The sequence below is a fragment of the Babylonia areolata genome, chromosome 27 (genome assembly GCF_041734735.1).
Source record: "Babylonia areolata isolate BAREFJ2019XMU chromosome 27, ASM4173473v1, whole genome shotgun sequence".
In the NCBI taxonomy this organism is placed as follows: Eukaryota; Metazoa; Mollusca; class Gastropoda; order Neogastropoda; family Buccinidae; genus Babylonia; species Babylonia areolata.
In genome coordinates, this window is record NC_134902.1 from 16591364 (window position 1) to 16613027 (window position 21664).

The following is a 21664-nucleotide window of genomic DNA, read 5'->3' on the forward strand; positions in this document are numbered from 1 at the left end:
AGGTTTTTTTTCGAGCCACAAACACATGCCACTGACGGTAGTTACAAATTCGTTGTCACAATGTTATCTATTTATTTATTTTATTTTATTTTATTTTTTTTTAAATTATATTATTATTATTTAGTTAGTTATTTAGTTATCTATTCATTTATTTGTTTTATTTATTTTTATTTTTTTCTCAAGGCATGACAAAGCGCGTTGGGTTACGCTGCTGGTCAGGCATCTGCTTGACAGATGTGGTGTAGCGTATATGGATTTGTCTGAACGCAGTGACGCCTCCTTGAGCTACTGAAACTGAAACTGAAACTGTCACAATGGAAGGATAATTCCAAACAAAGTGATGCAAATCATGATCACTGACAAACTCTGTTACAAAGTACATACATCTACACACACACACACACACACACACACACACACACACACACACACACACACAGTGTGTGTCGTGAAGTTTAGGTTACTGTCTCAGACACATTTTGGCTCATGACACCATTCCTCAACATATGAAATTCTTTTCTTTGAATTTGCTTCATGTTTAAATTGAGATTAAAGACCTACATGCCTCTCGTTGTTCTCAAGCCTATATTTTTTCTGTTCTTTTTATTTTATTTTATTTTTTTAAATAAATATTTTATTCGAGTTTAACATTTAATACATACAGACCGACATACAAAACCAGCATCTGAAATCAACAATATTTGCCACTGTGCACCACCTACACTGCAAATCAGGAAAACAACACAACACTGTCTTCATACAGAGAAAAAAACAACAACAAAAAGTCACATGCACTGTATAAAACAAGTAAATAAATGAAAGGAAAATAAAAATAAATAAAAGAACATACGTTACATTCTTGGTTGTCTTTCCTCCTCCTCGTTGCCTTCATTCATTTTTGTGTATGGGTACCATTTTCTAGAAAATGCTATGGACATAATTTCCATCGAGTGTATATATTTTTCGGATTTATATATGTTTCTTAGGTCTGTTAGGAAGTACTTTATACATGGTTTGATTTTATTTGTTCTGCATTAATAAATGAAATGTTTCGCCACTTGAATGATATAGTCCAATATTTCACCTGTTTTTGTAACATCATCATTTCCAAATAATACTAACTCTATATTAAACTTTACATTTGCACAATTTTCACACTTTTCCTTCAAGACATTCTCTAAGTCACCCCCAAAAGAGTTGAGTAAATGTACAGTGCCATAAGTAGTGTTGAATTGTGTCTATTTCATTTTTACAGAAATTGCACATGTCGCTATTTGTTATTCCCATTTTTTGAGTATTTTGTTTGTAACCACTATACCATGACATATTCTAATCTGGAACCATTTCAATCTTCTTATTGTATGCACTGTTCTGGGAGTGACGAAGACCTCAGAAACAAGTTGTTGTTGCTGTCTCCAGAAGGTGCCTCCATTCCACTTGTTTTCAGGCCAGTGTGTGTGTTTATTTTGTTGTGTTTTTTTTTAAAATTATTATTAAATTGCATTTGTTTAGGTCAAAATGATTTGGTTCTTGATGACATATACTTGTGTACGAGGGAGTGATGGCCTAGAGGTAACGCGTTCGCCTGGGAGTTGTTGTAGCTTGGTTGAGTGAAGTCCCATCGTGCCTGTTTTTTTGTTGTTGTTTTGTTTTGTTTTTCTTTTCTGTTCTTTTCTTTGTCCATTTGCATCTAGAAACAGTCTGGTAATTAGTGATTATTTGTTGTTGCCTTTTGGTCTTTTTTTTTTTAAACTTCTGATTATACATTTCTTTTTTCGTATTTTCACCTCCATTCATTGCCAATTCCTGGATTGTTTTTCGAGTTGTAAAACAACAAATGCATGTGACAACCATGTAACTAGTCTGTTTACAGCTGCTGGACTGTTTGAATTGTTGAGTATGCAATGAAATAACCGTGAAGATTTGGGGATCATTTTGTTATAAACTCCTCTGGTCAGGCTTCCCCCACACCAGAATGATTATACCTAGAATATATTCTTGATGCTAGTGGGAACCAGTGGCTGCTGCTGTCTCCAGAAAGTGCCGTTAGTCCACTTGACAGAGGGTCTGGTAAGTATGTATGTTTCCTAATTGTTTGAGTTGAAAACAGATGTCTTGATTGATGGCGTGTGTTTCAGGTCAGTGTGTTCGTTCTATGTGCGTATCTTGAGTTAAAGATGATTTGGTTCTTGATGCCATAAACTGGTGTATCAGGGAGGTCCCATCTTTCCCGACTGTGCTTCATATTCATCTGGAATCAGTCTGGTAGCAAACGTTTCGGTATTGTTGTAAGCTGGTTGTGTGAGGTCCCATCTTGCTTGTTTTTATGCCTCCATGTGCATCTGGAATCAATCTGGTGATTAATGTTTTGTTGTTGACTTTTGTTCTCTCTTTTTTTTTCTATTGTACATTTCATTTTTCGTATTTTCACATCCATTCATTGCCAATTCCTAGATTGTTTTTCGAGCTGTGAAAACAACAATGTGTTTGACAAGTATGCCACAAGTCTGTCTTTTTTTCTTTCTTTTTTTTATCTTTATAAGAATGAACTTAATAGCGCTGCATTTTATGACAGTTTGCAGAAAGCTTTTCGATTATTAGATGTTGATCTGAATGATAGTTTAGACCAGTTTGATAGTTTAGACCAGATTGTAGACTTTTTTTCTCTCGCATTTTCTCTTCATTGCCAATTCCCGAATTGTTTTTCAAGCTGAGAAAACAACAAATATCTTTGACAAGCATGCCACAAGTCTCTCTATTTTCAGTTGATGGACTGGTTATATGAGCATGCAATGAAATGACCGTGAAGATGTTGGGATCATTTTGTTATAAACTCCGCTGATTCAGGCCTGCTCCCACTCCAGAATGTCTATACCTGGAATGTATTCTTGATGCTAGTACCATGTCTGTGTATATCCCTGTTTTATTTCTAACACATTTTGATTTATTACATCCATGATATCTCTCGCCATGGTATATCAAAAATTTGTGTCTTGAAAGTGGAGAGCGAAAGGAATAACACATCTCGCAGAACATTTCGTATCATTACGTGTCGTAGCTTGAAAACAGAGCATGTGTTGAACACGTCAACCACTAGTTTGAGAGCTGTCCCCCTTAAAATGGACCACACACTCTTCAAAATTCTTGCGTTATTCTGTGCTTTTCAACAGTCAAAGGGGGACAATCTGTAGGACACATTGGAAGGGCTATTATCATTCCAAATATCAGTCCATCCATTGCACTCAATATTCTTCTTCTTCTTCTGCGTTCGATGTTTTGGCTGCGTCAGACGGTCACCCCCGTCGCCACGATGTAACCCACGGTCTTCTCCAGGTCGTGGCGGTTTCCCCAAAGGTGCGCCTGTAGCTCTGTGCCCCCTGGCCAGGTTTGATGCCGTAGAGCTTCATGGGTTGGGCAGTGTTGGAGGATGTGTTCAGGGGTCTCAATATAAACGGCAGGAGAAAGAAATAGAGAGACAGACAGACAGATAGACAGAAACATAGAGACGGAGAGTAACACAAAGAATAACACACACTTTCCCACAGAGATTTTTTAACAGGCGAACAGGTTGGGGTTTTTTGTTTTTGTTTTGTTATTTTATTTTATTTTATTTTATTTTATTTTATTTTATTTTATTTTTTGGGGTGGTGGTGGTCCTGAAAGGAATATACCGATAGATATATAGTTACACAGATACACAGACCCACAGAATGATTGATACATGGCTACATTCCTGAACAGAGAAATCGAAAGAGAGATAAAAATAGAGAGAGACAGATGCAGACACACACATATAGAGCAAGTATTAGCTGGCAAGCGAACCAATGAGAGTAGTCCTTGAGAATTTTAGTTTACTGCCTCAGAGCCTGTTCAGCTTGGGCCCCACCCATTCGGTTTACTGTCTAAGAACACAAGACAATGCAATACAATACATCTTTATTCATCCAGTTGGGAAATTAATTGTACATCCACAGGCTCGTCACACACCCTACACAATTATTACACAACATACCCGCCCACAGCCAAGAGAGAGACCTTCGAGCACAGGACACTCTTCCTCTCCACGTGAATTTTTTTTTCCTTTTCTTTCCTCTATGATTATGATGGGAACAAAAACCTAGAATGTTTCAGCTGGTCTCCAAACCTGCTTCTCTATGTTCATATATTTATTTATTTATTTACTTAGGAGTAGTAGTGGTAATAGTAGTAGTGGAAATGATAGCTTCATTGGTGTGGTTTTTGTGTGGTTTTTGTTTGTTTGTGTGTGTGTGTGTGTGTGTGTGTGTGTGTGTGTGTGTGTTGTTGTTGTTGTTTTTTGGGGGGAGGGGGGTATTTTTATTTTTTTTATTTCTTTCTTTCTTTATTTGTTCTTTATTTTTTGTTGTTGCTTGTTTGTTTGTTTGCTTGTTGATTTTCTTTGCCCTGACGGCTAGATGGAAAAAAAAACAAAAAACAATGTTCTTGCTTATTCCACTTCCATCATTAAAGAAAATTCGTTCATTATTTCACTCATTCATTCATTGTTTTCCAGTGAGGATGTACTGTTCTGAGTGCGACAAAGACCCTCAGGAAGCAGCGGTCGCTCCTGGCTCCATGAGGCATCTTTATTTCGCTTGACTGATGGCATTGTTTTCAGGTCAGGAAGGAAAAACGTGAATGACTGGTTTGATGATGAACGTGCACAAAAGAAACAAGAGGTTAAAAAGTTGTTAGAAAGATTTCAGAGGTGTAGAACAGAAAAGGATAAGACAGAGAAAAGACACGCGTATATTGAATCACGAAAAAAAGTTAGATTGAGAAAAACAAAAGAGCGAGAATTTGGGGTCAATAGATTAAAAAAAAAAAAAAAAAGGCTAAAAGACTCAATTGATGACTCTAAGACATTTTGGTCAGTAATTAAATCTGTAAACAAAAAAAAAAACTTTTGTGTATAACGAAATCTCTATAGAACAATGGCATGATCTTTCTTTAAAAAAAAAAGGGGGGGGGGGTTAATAATTTTGACAATATTGGAGCACAGGAAGAAGAAAATTTACTAGAGACAGAAGATGAGCTTGAACCGTTGTTTAATGATTCTATACCTAAAGAAGAAGTTGACGCTAGTATTAGACATCTGAAGTCAAGAAAAAGCGCAGGCCCAGACAAAATTGTAAGAGAAATGCTGAAGTTTGCAAATTCTCCTATGATTGGTTTCCTTGTACAGTTATTTAATCATCTTTTTGAAAACGGTACGTTCCCTCTTGAATGGGCAAGAGAGAGCGAGAGAGACAGACAGACAGACAGACAGACAGACATTGTGAGGTAAGGTTACTGACTCAGAGACCTTTGGGCTCAAGACGCCCTTCCTCTCATCGTAGAATTCTTTTCTTTAATTTTCCTTCATTGTTCAAGTTAAAGTTTGTGCCATGAGAGAGAGACAGACAGACACAGGGGGAGAGAGAGGGAGAGACAGACAGACAGACAGACAGAGACAGAGAGTCATTGTGTAGTAAGGTTACTGTCTCAGAGACCTTTGGGGTCAAGACGCCCTTCCTCTCATCGTAGAATTCTTTTCTTTAATTTTCCTTCATGTTCAAGTTAAAGTTTGTGCCATGAGAGAGAGACTGACAGACACAGAGAGAGGGAGAGACAGACAGACAGACAGACAGAGACAGAGAATTCTTTTCTTTAATTTTCCTTCATGTTCAAGTTGAGAACAAATATCATCATGTCTCTCGTAGTTCTCAAGCCTTTTTTTTTTCTATTTTCATTGCATGCAAGTTATGATGCACTGTTCCGAGAGTGACAAAGACCTCAGAAACAAGCTGTTGTTGCTGTCTTCAGAAGGTGCCTTTGTTCTGCTTGATTGATGGCGTGGATTTCAGGTCGGTGTGTTCGTTATAAGTGGGCATCTTGAAGTCAGATTGATTTCGTTCTTGATGCCATAAACTCTTGTATCAGGTGTAGTGTTGTGAAATCTTTGGGAAGTTTGACCTTATAAGACACTTGTCTTGTTATGCCGGAAGGAGCAAGGTGCAGAATAAGAATATCTGTAAACTCATTCAAATTCACGTGTTTATTATATAAAAGCGAGCGTGGCTCATGAAACAAGCAAAACAAGCAGCAATTACAACAGCAGCAACTGCGACGCAAACAGGAGTCCCCATCTTGCCCGGTTATGCTTCATATTGATCTGGAATCTGTCTGGTAACTTTTTAGTGTTGTTGTAGGCTGGTTGAGTGAGGTTCCTCCTTGCCTTTTTTGTTTGTTTGTTTGATTGATTGTATTGTTTTTTGTATAGCTATATGCATCTGAAATCAGTCTGGTAATTAATGTTTTGTTGTTGACTTTCATTCTTTTCTTTTTTTTGTTGGTTGTTGTTGTTTTTTGCGTTAGATTGTAGATTTATTTTTCTCTCGTATTTTCACCTCTCTTCATTGCCAATTCCCGAAATGTTTTTCGAGCTGAGAAAACAACAAATATCTTTGACAAGCATGCCACAAGTCTCTCTGTTTTCAGTTGATGGACTGGTTATATGAGCATGCAATGAAATGACCGTGAAGATGTTGGGATCATTTTGTTATAAACTCCGCTGATTCAGGCCTGCTCCCACTCCAGAATGTCTATACCTGGAATGTATTCTTGATGCTAGTACCATGTCTGTGTATACCCCTGTTTTATTTCTAACACATTTTGATTTATTACATCCATGATATCTCTCGCCATGGTATATCAAAAATTTGTGTCTTGAAAGTGGAGAGCGAAAGGAAAATAACACATCTCGCAGAACATTTCGTATCATTAAGTGTCGTAGCTTGAAAACAGAGCATGTGTTGGGTGAACAAGTCAACCACTAGTTTGAGAGCTATCCCCCTTAAAATGGACCACACACTCTTCCAAATTCTTGCGTTATTCTGTGCTTTTCAACAGTCAAAGGGGGACAATCTGTAGGACACATTGGAAGGGCTATTATCATTCCAAATATCAGTCCATCCATTGCACTCAATATAAACGGCAGGAGAAAGAAATAGAGAGACAGAGAAACAGACAGAAACATAGAGACGGAGAGTAACACGAAGAATAACACAAACTTTCCCACAGAGATTTTTTAACAGGCGAACAGGTTTTTTTGTCTTGTTTTTCTTTTCTTTTCTTTTTTTTGGGGGGTGGGGGGGTGGGGGGGGTCCTGAAGGGAATATACCGATAGATATATAGTTACACAGATACACAGACCCACAGAATGATTGATACATGGCTACATTCATGAACAGAGAAATCGAAAGAGAGATAAAAATAGAGAGATTGAGAGAGGCAGACACACACACATACAGAGCAAGTATGAGCTGGCAAGCGAACCAGTGAGAGAGAGAGAGAGAGTGTCCTTGAGAATTTTAGTTTACTGCCTCAGAGCCTGTTCAGCTTGGGCCCCACCCATTCGCTTTACTGTCTAAGAATACAACACAATGCAGTACAATACATCTTTAGTCATCCAGTTGGGAAATTAATTGTACATCCACAGGCTCGTCACACACCCTACACAATTATTACACAACATACCCGCCCACAGCCAAGAGAGAGACCTTCGAGCACAGGACACTCTTCCTCTCCACGTGAATTTTTTTTCCTTTTCTTTCCTCTATGATTATGATGGGAACAAAAACCTAGAATGTTTCTGCTGGTCTCCAAACCTGCTTCTCTATGTTCATATATATATTTATTTATTTACTTATGAGTAGTAGTGGTAATAGTAGTTGTGGTAAAAGTGATAGTTGTAGTGGTAATGATAGCTTCATTGGTGTGGTTTTTGTGTGGTTTTTGTTTGTTTGTTTGTGTGTGTGTGTGTGTGTGTGTGTGTGTGTGTGTGTGTGTGTGTGTGTGTGTGTGTTGTTGTTGTTTTTTGGGGGGAGGGGAGAATTTTTATTTTTTTATTTCTTTCTTTCTTTATTTGTTCTTTATTCTTTTTTTGTTGCTTGTTTGTTTGTTTGCTTGTTGTTTTTCTTTGCCCTGAGGGCTGGTTGGAAAAAAACAACAACAATGTTCTTGCTTATTCCACTTCCATCATTAAAGAAAATTCGTTCATTATTTCACTCATTCATTCATTGTTTTCCAGTGAGGATGTACTGTTCCGAGTGCGACAAAGACCCTCAGGAAGCAGCGGTCGCTCCTGGCTCCATGAGGCATCTTTATTTCGCTTGACTGATGGCATTGTTTTCATGTCAGGAAGGAAAAACGTGAATGACTGGTTTGATGATGAACGTGCACAAAAGAAACAAGAGGTTAAAAAGTTGTTAGAAAGATTTCAGAGGTGTAGAACAGAAAAGGATAAGACAGAGAAAAGACAAGCGTATATTGAATCACGAAAAAATGTTAGATTGAGAAAAACAAAAGAGCGAGAATTTGGGGTCAATAGATTTTTTTTTTTTTCTAAAAAAAGGCTAAAAGACTGAATTGATGACTCAAAGACATTTTGGTCAGTAATTAAATCTGTAAACAGAAAAAAACTTTTCTGTATAACGAAATCTCTATAGAACAATGGCATGATCTTTCTTTAAAAAAAAGAAGAATTTTTTTAGGGTTTAAAAAAAAATAATAATTTTGACAATATTGGAGCACAAGAAGAAGAAAATTTACTAGAGACAGAAGATGAGCTTGAACCATTGTTTAATGATCCTATATCTAAAGAAGAAGTTGTAGCTAGTATTAGACATCTGAAGTCAAGAAAAAGCGCAGGCCCAGACAAAATTGTAAGAGAAATGCTGAAGTTTGCAAATTCTGCTATGATTGGTTTCCTTGTACAGTTATTTAATCATCTTTTTGAAAACGGTACGTTCCCTCTTGAATGGGCAAGAGAGAGCGAGAGAGAGAGAGACAGACAGACAGACAGACATTGTGAAGTAAGGTTACTGACTCAGAGACCTTTGGGCTCATGATGTCCTTCCTCTCATCGTAGAATTCTTTTCTTTGATTTTCCTTCATGTTCAAGTTAAAGTTTATGCCATGAGAGATAGACAGACAGACACACAGAGAGAGAGGGGGAGAGACAGACAGACAGAGACAGAGAGAGAGAGTCATTGTGTAGTAAGGTTACTGTCTCAGAGACCTTTGGGCTCAAGACGTCCTTCCTCTCATCGTAGAATTCTTTTCTTTAATTTTCCTTCATGTTCAAGTTAAAGTTTGTGCCATGAGAGAGAGAGAGACAGACACAGGGAGAGAGAGAGGGAGAGACAGACAGACAGACAGACAGACAGAGACAGAGAGTCATTGTGAAGTAAGGTGACTGTCTCAGAGACCTTTGGGCTCAAGACGCCCTTCCTCTCATCGTAGAATTCTTTTCTTTAATTTTCCTTCATGTTCAAGTTAAAGTTTGTGCCATGAGAGAGAGACAGACAGACACAGGGAGAGAGAGAGGGAGAGAAAGACAGACAGACAGAGACAGAGACAGAGAGTCATTGTGAAGTAAGGTTATTGTCTCAGAGACCTTTGGGCTCAAGACGCCCTTCCTCTCATCGTAGAATTTTTTTCTTTAATTTTCCTTCATGTCTCTCGTAGTTCTCAAGCCTTTCTCTTCTATTTTCATTGCATGCAAGTTATGATGCACTGTTCCGAGAGTGACAAAGACCTCAGAAACAAGCTGTTGTTGCTGTCTTCAGAAGGTGCCTTTGTTCTGCTTGATTGATGGCGTGGATTTCAGGTCGGTGTGTTCGTTATATGTGGGCATCTTGAAGTCAGATTGATTTCGTTCTTGATGCCATAAACTCTTGTATCAGGTGTAGTGTTGTGAAATCTTTGGGAAGTTTGACCTTATAAGACACTTGTCTTGTTATGCCGGAAGGAGCAAGGTGCAGGATAAGAATATCTGCAAATTCATTCAAATTCATGTGTTTATTATATAAGCGAGCGTGGCTCATGCAAACAAGCAAAACAAGCAGCAATTACAACAGCAGCAACTGCGACGCAAACACCACATTAAGGAGGTCCCATCTTGCCCGGTTATGCTTCATATTGATCTGGAATCTGTCTGGTAACTTTTTAGTGTTGTTGTAGGCTGGTTGAGTGAGGTTCCTCCTTGCCTTTTTTGTTTGTTTGTTTGATTTATTGTATTTTTGTTTGTTTGTTTGTTTTTGTTTGTTTTTTTGTTTGTTTGTTTGTTTTTTGTATATCTATATGCATCTGAAATCAGTCTGGTAATTAATATTTTGTTGTTGACTTTCATTCTTTTCTTTTTTTTGTTGGTTGTTGTTGTTGTTTTTTTGCGTTAGATTGTAGATTTTTTTTCTCTAGTATTTTCACCTCTCTTCATTGCCAATTCCCGAATTGTTTTTCAAGCTGAGAAAACAACAAATATCTTTGTCAAGCATGCCACAAGTCTCTCTATTTTCAGTTGATGGACTGGTTATATGAGCATGCAATGAAATGACCGTGAAGATGTTGGGATCATTTTGTTATAAACTCCGCTGATTCAGGCCTGCTCCCACTCCAGAATGTCTATACCTGGAATGTATTCTTGATGCTAGTACCATGTCTGTGTATATCCGTGTTTTATTTCTAACACATTTTGATTTATTACATCCATGATATCTCTCGCCATGGTATATCAAAAATTTGTGTCTTGAAAGTGGAGAGCGAAAGGAATAACACTTGTCGCAGAACATTTCGTATCATTAAGTGTCGTAGCTTGAAAACAGAGCATGTGTTGGGTGAACAAGTCAACCACTAGTTTGAGAGCTATCCCCCTTAAAATGGACCACACACTCTTCAAAATTCTTGCGTTATTCTGTGCTTTTCAACAGCCAAAGAGGGACAATCTGTAGGACACATTGGAAGGGCTATTATCATTCCAAATATCAGTCCATCCATTGCACTCAATATAAACGACAGGAGAAAGAAATAGAGAGAGCGACAGACAGACAGAAACATAGAGACGGAGAGTAACACAAAGAACAACACAAACTTTCCCACAGAGATTTTTTAACAGGCGAACAGGTTGGGTTTTTTTTGGGGTGTGTGTGTGTTGTTGTTGTTGTTGTTGTTTTTGGGGAGGGGGGGTATTTTTATTTTTTATTTCTTTATTTATTTTTTATTTTTTAATTTTTTTGCTTGTTTGTGTGTTTGCTTGTTGATTTTCTTTGCCCTGAGGGCTGGATGAAAAAAAAACCCATGTCCTTGCTTATTCCACTTCCCTCATGAAAGAAAATTCATTAATTAATTCATTCACTCATTCATTCATTCATTGTTTTCCAGTGAGGATGTACTGTTCTGAGTGCGACAAAGACCCTCAGGAAGCAGCGGTCGCTCCTGGCTCCATGAGGCATCTTTATTTCGCTTGACTGATGGCATTGTTTTCAGGTCAGGATGTTCTTTATACGCGTGTTGCTAAGGGTCAAAATGATTAAGTTCTTGATGTCATGAACTACTTGTTTTTGTTGTTGTTGCTGTTTTTTGGGGGGTTTTTTTCTAGCTGTGAATATGCGTTCGAAATATACATTCTGTGCTATAAACAGTCCTGTTGAATTAACTGAATCAAAGCAACAAGTGTGTGTGTGTGTGTGTGTGTGTGTGTGTGTGTGTGTGTGTGTGTGTGTGTGTGTGTGACACAAGCATGTCCCCAGTCTGTCTGTTTCATGATGTTGGACTGTTTGAATGGTTGAGTATGTAATAAAATGACAATAAAGGTGTTGAGATTAATTTGTTTTAAAACCCATGTATCAGGCTCTGTTCAAGTCTTCGTGTTGATGCTGGTGTCTAAACCACTGGATACGGTCGGTTAAATTCCATACTCGGATGGCTAGTCCTTGAAGATATTCATAATCGAAGTATATGTTATCCATGGCTGTGTTTGACCCTGTTTTATTTCTAGCACGTTTCAGCTGATTAAATCAATGTCACTTTTCACTGGAATATCATTATTTGTGTCCTGAAAGTGGAGGGAAAAGAAAATATCAATAAAAAACAACACAGAATATTTCGTATCATGTCGTGCCATAGCTGGAAAACAGAGCATGTGTTAAACAAGTCCACCATTTTACTTTTAGAGCTGTCCCCTTAAATCAAAATGCACGAGATACTTAGAAAATACTTGTTTATTCTATGCTTTTCAACAGTCAAAGGGGGACAATCTGTAGGACACATTGGAAGGGCTATTATCATTTCAAATTGCATTCAGTTTAAACAGCAGGAGAAAGAAATAGAGAGGGAGGAGAGACAAAGAGAGAATACGATATGGTTTATTCAGATTTAGGCCTAAGCCCCTAACTGAAGGGGTAAGTCACAATTATATCAATCATACAAACACTTTTCAAAAATACAATGCTTAACATTTTCACTTCAGATGCTTATTGTATTTGACAATATTTATTGATATTGTAATCTAAGTTATAGCTTTACGCAGTCGCTTTAAGGCATTGTAAATGTATAACGCCACATTGCACAATACACTTTCATTTCTGGATGACATAAGCAAATTGAATCTAAAGCGGCATGGGTTATTATAAAACTTAGGCAGGATATGTTTCAACCTTCCTTAAGTCATGTAAACAAGGACAACAAAACATAAAGTGAATTTCATCTTCTTCTGATTGGTGGCATAAACGACACAACACTTTCTCAGTTCTTCTTTCAGTGTATCTTAAACGGTGGCAGGCAATATCTGATACACGAAGTGTAACTTTGGTCAAAGCACATTTCACATATCGAGACAAAGAGAGAGAGAGAGAGAGAGAGGGGGGGGGGAAGACACACACACACACACACAGAAAGAGAGAGAGAGAGGGGGGGGGAGGGAGGGAGGGATTGAGTACTTACACAAATTTTCCCGCAGGGATTTTTTTTAACTGACCAAGCTTTTGCAAACATGATTCCTCCAGGGTTCCGTACAACTTGGCTTCCACTGCTGTCGGTGTTGGCTGGCCAGTACTTCCTCCTGGATGCTGCATGCATCGTACAGTCTTGTTTTTCGAGGTGTAAAACAACAAATGCATGTGACAACCATGTAACTAGTCTGTTTACAGCTGCTGGACTGTTTGAATTGTTGAGTATGCAATGAAATAACCGTGAAGATTTTGGGATCATTTTGTTTAAACTCCTCTGGTCAGGCTTCCCCCACACCAGAATGATTATACCTAGAATATATTCTTGATGCTAGTGGGAACCAGTGGCTGCTGCTGTCTCCAGAAAGTGCCGTTAGTCCACTTGACAGAGGGTCTGGTAAGTATGTATGTTTCCTAATTGTTTGAGTTGAAAACAGATGTCTTGATTGATGGCGTGGGTTTCAGGTCAGTGTGTTCGTTCTATGTGCGTATCTTGAGTTAAAGATGATTTGCTTCTTGATGCCATAAACTGGTGTATCAGGGAGGTCCCATCTTTCCCGACTGTGCTTCATATTCATCTGGAATCAGTCTGGTAGCAAACGTTTCGGTATTGTTGTAAGCTGGTTGTGTGAGGTCCCATCTTGCTTGTTTTTATGCCTCCATGTGCCTCTGGAATCAATCTGGTGATTAATGTTTTGTTGTTGACTTTTGTTCTTTTTTTTTCGTTTTTTTTCATTGTACATTTCATTTTTTGTATTTTCACATCCATTCATTGCCAATTCCTAGATTGTTTTTCGAGCTGTGAAAACAACAATGTGTTTGACAAGCATGCCACAAGTCTGTCTTTTTCTTCTTTCTTTTTTTATCTTTATAAGAATGAACTTAATAGCGCTGCATTTTATGACAGTTTGCAGAAAGCTTTTCGATTATTAGATGTTGATCTGAATGATAGTTTACACCAGTTTGTTACAGCTTTGTGTGGAGCTGCTGCATGTATGGTGCGAAAAGTGGGGCATGGAAGGAAAAAAGTGAATGACTGGTTTGATGATGAATGTGCACAAAAGAAACAAGAGGTTAAAAGGTTGTTAAAAAGATTTCAGAGGTGTAGAACAGAAAAGAATAAGACAGAGAAAAGACAAGCGTATACTGAATCACGAAAAAATGTTAGATTGAGAAAAACAAAAGAGCGAGAATTTGGGGTCAATAGATTTTTTTTTCTAAAAAAAGGCTAAAAGACTGAATTGATGACTCAAAGACATTTTGGTCAGTAATTAAATCTGTAAACAGAAAAAAACTTTTCTGTATAACGAAATCTCTATAGAACAATGGCATGATCTTTCTTTAAAAAAAAGAAGAATTTTTTGAGGGTTTAAAAAAAAAAAAAATTTGACAATATTGGAGCACAAGAAGAAGAAAATTTACTAGAGACAGAAGATGAGCTTGAACCATTGTTTAATGATCCTATATCTAAAGAAGAAGTTGTAGCTAGTATTAGACATCTGAAGTCAAGAAAAAGCGCAGGCCCAGACAAAATTGTAAGAGAAATGCTGAAGTTTGCAAATTCTGCTATGATTGGTTTCCTTGTACAGTTATTTAATCATCTTTTTGAAAACGGTACGTTCCCTCTTGAATGGGCAAGAGAGAGCGAGAGAGAGCGAGAGAGAGAGAGACAGACAGACAGACAGACATTGTGAAGTAAGGTTACTGACTCAGAGACCTTTGGGCTCAAGACGTCCTTCCTCTCATCGTAGAATTCTTTTCTTTAATTTTCCTTCATGTTCAAGTTAAAGTTTGTGCCATGAGAGAGAGACAGACAGACACAGGGAGAGAGAGAGGGAGAGACAGACAGACAGACAGAGACAGAGAGTCATTGTGAAGTAAGGTGACTGTCTCAGAGACCTTTGGGCTCATGACGCCCTTCCTCTCATCGTAGAATTCTTTTCTTTAATTTTCCTTCATGTTCAAGTTAAAGTTTGTGCCATGAGAGAGAGACAGACAGACACAGGGAGAGAGAGAGGGAGAGACAGACAGACAGACAGAGACAGAGAGTCATTGTGAAGTAAGGTTATTGTCTCAGAGACCTTTGGGCTCAAGACGCCCTTCCTCTCATCGTAGAATTTTTTTCTTTAATTTTCCTTCATGTCTCTCGTAGTTCTCAAGCCTTTCTCTTCTATTTTCATTGCATGCAAGTTATGATGCACTGTTCCGAGAGTGACAAAGACCTCAGAAACAAGCTGTTGTTGCTGTCTTCAGAAGGTGCCTTTGTTCTGCTTGATTGATGGCGTGGATTTCAGGTCGGTGTGATCGTTTTATGTGCGCATCTTGAAGTCAGATTGATTTCGTTCTTGATGCCATAAACTCGTGTATCAGGTGTAGTGTTGTGAAATCTTTGGGAAGTTTGACCTTATAAGACACTTGTCTTGTTATGCCGGAAGGAGCAATGTGCAGAATAAGAATATCTGCAAACTCATTCAAATTCATGTGTTTATTATATAAGCGAGCGTGGCTCATGCAAACAAGCAAAACAAGCAGCAATTACAACAACAGCAACTGCGACGCAAACACCACATTAAGGAGGTCCCATCTTGCCCGGTTATGCTTCATATTGATCTGGAATCTGTCTGGTAACTTTTTAGTGTTGTTGTAGGCTGGTTGAGTGAGGTTCCTCCTTGCCTTTTTTGTTTTTTTGTTTGATATATTGTATTGATTTTTTTTTTCTATATCTATATGCATCTGAAATCAGTCTGGTAATTAATGTTTTGTTGTGGACTTTCATTCTTTTTTTTTTTTTGTTGGTTGTTGTTGTTTTTTGCGTTAGATTGTAGATTTATTTTTCTCTCGTATTTTCACCTCTCTTCATTGTCAATTCCTGAATTGTTTTTCGAGCTGAGAAAACAACAAATATCTTTGACAAGCATGCCACAAGTCTCTCTATTTTCAGTTGATGGACTGGTTATATGAGCATGCAATGAAATGACCGTGAAGATGTTGGGATCATTTTGTTATCAACTCCGCTGATTCAGGCCTGCTCCCACTCCAGAATGTCTATACCTGGAATGTATTCTTGATGCTAGTACCATGTCTGTGTATATCCCTGTTTTATTTCTAACACATTTTGATTTATTACATCCATGATATCTCTCGCCATGGTATATCAAAAATTTGTGTCTTGAAAGTGGAGAGCGAAAGGAATAACACATCTCGCAGAACATTTCATATCATTGCGTGTCGTAGCTTGAAAACAGAGCATGTGTTGGGTGAACAAGTCAACCACTAGTTTGAGAGCTATCCCCCTTAAAATGGACCACACACTCTTCTGTGTTTTTCAACAAAGGGGGACAATCTGTAGGACACATTGGAAGGGCTATTATCATTCCAAATATCAGTCCATCCATTGCACTCAATATAAACGGCAGGAGAAAGAAATAGAGATACAGACAGACAGACAGACAGACAGAAACATAGATACGGAGAGTAACAGAAAGAATAACACAAACTTTCCCACAGAGATTTTTTAACAGGCGAACAGGTTTTTTTTTTGTGTTTGTTTGTTTTTTGTTTTTTTGTTTGGGGGGTGGGGGTTCCTGAAGGGAATATACCAATAGATATATAGTTACACAGATACACAGACCCACAGAATGATTGATACATGGCTACATCCATGAACAGAGAAATCGAAAGAGAGATAAGAATAGAGAGAGAAAGAGGCAGACACACACATACAGAGCAAGTATGAGCTGGCAAGCGAACCAGTGAGAGAGAGAGAGAGAGGGGGGAGAGAGAGAGAGAGAGAGAGAGTCCTTGAGAATTTTAGTTTACTGCCTCAGAGCCTGTTCAGCTTGGGCCCCACCCATTCGCTTTACTGTCTAAGAATACAACACAATGCAGTACAATACATCTTCAGTCATCCAGTTGGGAAATTAATTGTACATCCACAGGCTCGTCACACACCCTACACAATTATTACACAACATACCCGCCCACAGCCAAAAAAGAAACCTTCGAGCACAGGACACTCTTCCTCTCCACGTGAATTTTTTTTCCTTTTCTTTCCTCTATGATTATGATGGGAACAAAAACCTAGAATGTTTCTGCTGGTCTCCAAACCTGCTTCTCTATGTTCATATATATATTTATTTATTTACTTAGGAGTAGTAGTGGTAATAGTAGTAGTGGTAAAAGTGATAGTTGTAGTGGTAATGATAGCTTCATTGGTGTGGTTTTTGTGTGGTTTTTGTTTGTTTGTTTGTTTGTGTTTGTGTGTGTGTGTGTGTGTGTGTGTGTGTGTGTGTGTGTGTGTGTGTGTGTGTTGTTGTTGTTGTTTTTTGGGGGAGGGGGGTATTTTTATTTTTTTATTTCTTTCTTTCTTTATTTGTTCTTTATTTTTTGTTGTTGCTTGTTTGTTTGTTTGCTTGTTGATTTTCTTTGCCCTGAGGGCTAGATGGAAAAAAACAACAACAACAATGTTCTTGCTTATTCCACTTCCATCATTAAAGAAAATTCGTTCATTATTTCACTCATTCATTCATTGTTTTCCAGTGAGGATGTACTGTTCTGAGTGCGACAAAGACCCTCAGGAAGCAGCGGTCGCTCCTGGCTCCATGAGGCATCTTTATTTCGCTTGACTGATGGCATTGTTTTCAGGTCAGGAAGGAAAAACGTGAATGACTGGTTTGATGATGAACGTGCACAAAAGAAACAAGAGGTTAAAAAGTTGTTAGAAAGATTTCAGAGGTGTAGAACAGAAAAGGATAAGACAGAGAAAAGACAAGCGTATATTGAATCACGAAAAAAAGTTAGATTGAGAAAAACAAAAGAGCGAGAATTTGGGGTCAATAGATTAAAAAAAAAAAAAAAAAAAAGGCTAAAAGACTCAATTGATGACTCTAAGACATTTTGGTCAGTAATTAAATCTGTAAACAGAAAAAAAAAACTTTTGTGTATAACGAAATCTCTATAGAACAATGGCATGATCTTTCTTTAAAAAAAAAGGGGGGGGGGTTAATAATTTTGACAATATTGGAGCACAGGAAGAAGAAAATTTACTAGAGACAGAAGATGAGCTTGAACCGTTGTTTAATGATTCTATACCTAAAGAAGAAGTTGACGCTAGTATTAGACATCTGAAGTCAAGAAAAAGCGCAGGCCCAGACAAAATTGTAAGAGAAATGCTGAAGTTTGCAAATTCTCCTATGATTGGTTTCCTTGTACAGTTATTTAATCATCTTTTTGAAAACGGTACGTTCCCTCTTGAATGGGCAAGAGAGAGCGAGAGAGAGAGACAGACAGACAGACAGACAGACATTGTGAGGTAAGGTTACTGACTCAGAGACCTTTGGGCTCAAGACGCCCTTCCTCTCATCGTAGAATTCTTTTCTTTAATTTTCCTTCATTGTTCAAGTTAAAGTTTGTGCCATGAGAGAGAGACAGACAGACACAGGGGGAGAGAGAGGGAGAGACAGACAGACAGACAGACAGACAGAGACAGAGAGTCATTGTGTAGTAAGGTTACTGTCTCAGAGACCTTTGGGGTCAAGACGCCCTTCCTCTCATCGTAGAATTCTTTTCTTTAATTTTCCTTCATGTTCAAGTTAAAGTTTGTGCCATGAGAGAGAGACAGACAGACACACAGAGAGGGAGAGACAGACAGACAGACAGACAGACAGAGACAGAGAATTCTTTTCTTTAATTTTCCTTCATGTTCAAGTTGAGAACAAATATCATCATGTCTCTCGTAGTTCTCAAGCTTTTTTTTCTATTTTCATTGCATGCAAGTTATGATGCACTGTTCCGGGAGTGACAAAGACCTCAGAAACAAGCTGTTGTTGCTGTCTTCAGAAGGTGCCTTTGTTCTGCTTGATTGATGGCGTGGATTTCAGGTCGGTGTGTTCGTTATAAGTGGGCATCTTGAAGTCAGATTGATTTCGTTCTTGATGCCATAAACTCTTGTATCAGGTGTAGTGTTGTGAAATCTTTGGGAAGTTTGACCTTATAAGACACTTGTCTTGTTATGCCGGAAGGAGCAAGGTGCAGAATAAGAATATCTGTAAACTCATTCAAATTCACGTGTTTATTATATAAAAGCGAGCGTGGCTCATGAAACAAGCAAAACAAGCAGCAATTACAACAGCAGCAACTGCGACGCAAACAGGAGTCCCCATCTTGCCCGGTTATGCTTCATATTGATCTGGAATCTGTCTGGTAACTTTTTAGTGTTGTTGTAGGCTGGTTGAGTGAGGTTCCTCCTTGCCTTTTTTGTTTGTTTGTTTGATTGATTGTATTGTTTTTTGTATAGCTATATGCATCTGAAATCAGTCTGGTAATTAATGTTTTGTTGTTGACTTTCATTCTTTTCTTTTTTTTGTTGGTTGTTGTTGTTTTTTGCGTTAGATTGTAGATTTTTTTCTCTCTCGTATTTTCACCTCTCTCCATTGCCAATTCCCGAATTGTTTTTCAAGCTGAGAAAACAACAAATATCTTTGACAAGCATGCCACAAGTCTCTCTATTTTCAGTTGATGGACTGGTTATATGAGCATGCAATGAAATGACAGTGAAGATGTTGGGATCATTTTGTTATAAACTCCGCTGATTCAGGCCTGCTCCCACACCAGAATGTCTATACCTGGAATGTATTCTTGATGCTAGTACCATGTCTGTGTATACCCCTGTTTTATTTCTAACACATTTTGATTTATTACATCCATGATATCTCTCGCCATGGTATATCAAAAATTTGTGTCTTGAAAGTGGAGAGCGAAAGGAAAATAACACATCTCGCAGAACATTTCGTATCATTAAGTGTCGTAGCTTGAAAACAGAGCATGTGTTGGGTGAACAAGTCAACCACTAGTTTGAGAGCTATCCCCCTTAAAATGGACCACACACTCTTCCAAATTCTTGCGTTATTCTGTGCTTTTCAACAGTCAAAGGGGGACAATCTGTAGGACACATTGGAAGGGCTATTATCATTCCAAATATCAGTCCATCCATTGCACTCAATATAAACGGCAGGAGAAAGAAATAGAGAGACAGAGAAACAGACAGAAACATAGAGACGGAGAGTAACACAAAGAATAACACAAACTTTCCCACAGAGATTTTTTAACAGGCGAACAGGTTTTTTTGTTTTGTTTTTCTTTTCTTTTCTTTTTTTCGGGGGGGGTCGGGGGGGTCCTGAAGGGAATATACCGATAGATATATAGTTACACAGATACACAGACCCACAGAATGATTTATACATGGCTACATTCATGAACAGAGAAATCGAAAGAGAGATAAAAATAGAGAGAAAGAGAGAGGCAGACACACACACATACAGAGCAAGTATTAGCTGGCAAGCGAACCAGTGAGGGAGAGAGAGTCCTTGAGAATCTTAGTTTACTGCCTCACAGCCTGTTCAGCTTGGGCCCCACCCATTCGCTTTACTGTCTAAGAACACAAGACAATGCAATACAATACATCTTTATTCATCCAGTTGGGAAATTAATTATACATCCACAGGTTCGTCACACACCCTACACAATTATTACACAACATACCCGCCCACAGCCAAGAAAGAAACCTTCAAGCACAGGACACTCTTCCTCTCCACGTGAATATATATATATTATTTTTTCCTTTTCCTTCCTGTATGATTATGATGGGAACAAAAACCTAGAATGTTTCTGCTGGTCTCCAAACCTGCTCCTCTATGTTCATATATATATATATATATATATATATATATATATATATAATTTTGTTTTTTTTTACTTAGCAGTAGTAGTGGTAATAGTGATAGTTGTAGTGGTAATGATGGCTTCATTGGTGGGTTTTTTTTGTTTTGTTTTTGTTTTGCTTGTGTGTGTGTGTGTGTGTGTGTGTGTGTGTGTGTTTTGTTTTTTGTTGTTGTTTTGGGTGGGAGGAGGGGGTATTTTTATTTTTATTTTACTTTTTTTTTTAATATATATATATATATTTTTTTTTTTGGTTCCTTGTTTGTTTATTTGCTTGTTGAATTTCTTTGTCCTGAGGGCTGGATGAAAAAAAACCCATGCCCTTGCTTATTCCACTTCCCTCATTAAAGAAAATTCATTCATTCATTCATTCACTCATTCATTCATTGTTTTCCAGTGAGGATGTACTGTTCTGAGTGCGACAAAGACCCTCAGGAAGCAGCGGTCGCTCCTGGCTCCATGAGGCATCTTTATTTCGCTTGACTGATGGCATTGTTTTCAGGTCAGGATGTTCTTTATACGCGTGTTGCTAAGGGTCAAAATGATTAAGTTCTTGATGTCATGAACTACTTGTTTTTGTTGTTGTTGTTGTTTTTTTCGAGCTGTGAATATGCGTTCGAAATATACATTCTGTGCTATAAACAGTCCTGTTGAATTAACTGAATCAAAGCAACAAGTGTGTGTGTGTGTGTGTGTGTGTGTGTGTGAGTGTGTGTGTGTGTGACACAAGCATGTCACCAGTCTGTCTGTTTCATGATGTTGGACTGTTTGAATGGTTGAGTATGTAATAAAATGACAATAAAGATGTTGAGATTAATTTGTTTTAAAACCCATGTATCAGGCTCTGTTCAAATCTTCGTGTCGATGCTGGTGTCTAAACCACTGGATACGGTTGGTTAACTTCCATACTAGGATGGCTAGTCCTTGAAGATATTCATAATCGAAGTATATGTTATCCATGGCTGTGTTTGACCCTGTTTTATTTCTAGCACGTTTCAGCTGATTAAATCTATGTCATTTTTCACTGGAATATCAATATTTGTGTCCTGAGAGTGGAGGGATAAGAAAATATCAACAAGAAACAACACAGAATATTTCGTATCAAAAAAAAAAAAAAAAAAAAAAAAAAAAAAAAAAAAAAAAAAAAAAAAAAAAAAAAAAAA

The 21664-nt window shown here is 37.9% G+C and overlaps 2 long non-coding RNA genes across 2 annotated transcripts in view; both read left to right on the forward strand.

Annotated features, from left to right (window-relative positions):
• Positions 1 to 8190, forward strand: part of LOC143301487 (uncharacterized) — a 43929-nt gene extending 35739 nt beyond the window's left edge. The window contains exons 3-4 of the long non-coding RNA XR_013057788.1: positions 4532 to 4636; positions 8090 to 8190. This is a non-coding gene — a long non-coding RNA (uncharacterized LOC143301487). The remainder of the gene's footprint in view (positions 1 to 4531; positions 4637 to 8089) is intronic.
• Positions 8191 to 11104: 2914 nt separating this feature from the next.
• Positions 11105 to 20997, forward strand: LOC143301472 (uncharacterized). The gene is made up of 3 exons (XR_013057787.1): positions 11105 to 11325; positions 17325 to 17429; positions 20899 to 20997. It is a non-coding gene; the product is annotated as an uncharacterized LOC143301472 (long non-coding RNA).
• Positions 20998 to 21664: the final 667 nt, after the last annotated feature.